We start from the raw sequence: 2,076 nt of genomic DNA on the forward strand, positions 1-2,076 counted from the left end.
TGTCAGTGACAGCTGTGTTTTCCTTCTTTAATGGGAGGGTACGAATCAATTTGAGGAAAGTCTGAGTATCATTTATTATTCTGTTTCCCATCCAGCCTCCACACCTGCCCGACAAAACGCAACAAATGAAGCAGAGAAGTGGCCTGTATGTAAAATCCGACTTTATTGCCTAAACGTGATCTCACATTAAAACCATGTACAGTTTATGTTTAAAACAAAAGGACAACGTGGTGTAACTGCTCCAACTTACTGCCACAACAGCAGAGTTCAAAAAGCTTTAAAAAGCCAGACATCTCTTTAATATTTTATCATGTCTTCTCTGTTTAATTGTCTTTATTGACTTCCTTTAATGTTTTAAGATGACATAAGATATGTCTTTATTTATCTCACAGTGGAGAAATTCTCAGTGTTGTCAGCAGCAGTGCACACAGAGATACACACAGACTAGAAAGAAAAATTTATATATAAGAAATAGTGCAAACATAAGTAGAAAAATACACATACAAAAATAACAGTGCAAGCACAGAATATAAAAATGAAGATATAAAAGATACACAAAAAGAATAAATATATAACAATATAGTATAACATATATTTATTGCATTTTGTTTATTGTTGCTTTCTGATTTATGCTTGCATTTTTCTTGTAAAGCACCATGTAACCCATGTTTTCAAAGGTGCTACAACAATAATGATGATCAAAATCAATACAGTGAAATAAATGAAGCCATTAACACAAAGACTACCTTCACGTTTATTGACAGAAACATTTATGAAACAGCCTATAGTGAACAGGAATAGGCTGCTGAAAGAGACAGTGCATTACCTTTCATATGGTTTAGTATTCACAAAAACAGGCAGGTGCATTCTGTGTTCTGTGGGTTTGGAAGGAGCTGAGAAGTCTGAGAAAGTAGCCATGCTGATGTTGCATGATGGGAAATGCAGTCTATGAGGCTCTAGTGGCGATGAAACCTGATAGGTTGTCAGCTTTTTCTGTATTTGATTTTTACTGCTCTTTAATTCTATAAAAACAGTTTTCTATAATGTCATCTAATTGAAAACAGAAATTTTAAAAACAGCCACATTACACAAACATGAAATAAAAATCACAGAAAAATTGTTAATTTATATGATATCTGGTAAAATAAATAAATAAAATAAAATAAAATGTTTTTTTTTTAAGAATTTAAATGAAACATGTCCAGATCATCAGTAAATAGTGCATAGATTTTTTAGTTTTTAGTTTCTACATTACACTATTTTTACTCCATATTAAGGACTGAAAATGGTAAATAACTTTGTGGCGGTTATTAACACATTTCACTGTTTTCTTAAATTACTGACATTATCTGGTGGAATCACCAGAGAAGAAGCAAAATTAAATTAAATTGTAAAAAATATATATTCATAACAATATGACTATAAAATTACATAGTTCACTATAACTGAATTATGTAAAAATCCTACTTTTGTTTTTAACATTACAGTATTTCACGCAGTTTTTAATTCTTTTTATAGCATTCTTATTGCCAGATTTTATTTTTTTATTTTATTTTTTTATAGAACTTTTTTACAGTGCAGACTCCTTTTTTTGTCAGTTCCTTTTTCATTATTACAACATAAAATAGTTTGACACAGTTTGCATCTTGGTTATAAAACAAGGCAATTTTTCCCCTTTCTCTTTATGTTTTTGCTAACCAGAGTCCATAGTCTGGATAAAGCTTTTCATCTCTTAATTCAGTTTCACATTTAGAATTAAGAAATTTCAATTTACATAATCTTAGTTCAAGACAATCTCTTTATTTATGATGTTAATTAAAGGAGTTAGATGGATTTATCATCTGCTGGGATAGATAGATAGATAGATACTTTATTCATCTCCAAGAGAAATTTACTTTTACTGGGTTAAATACTGTCAGTGTGAAATGTTAAAGATCTGCTAACTAACATAAACCTGATCTCCTGGAGGTCACCACAGAGCTGGTGCAGTCGGAGCTTTGGGGTTCCGTCACTCAGACAAAAACAAACCAAACATAACTTATGACATCAGTTCACACGAATTTCAATTCCTGGATG

The sequence above is a fragment of the Stegastes partitus genome, unplaced genomic scaffold (genome assembly GCF_000690725.1).
Source record: "Stegastes partitus isolate 25-593 unplaced genomic scaffold, Stegastes_partitus-1.0.2 Scaffold2092, whole genome shotgun sequence".
NCBI lineage: Eukaryota > Metazoa > Chordata > Actinopteri > Pomacentridae > Stegastes > Stegastes partitus.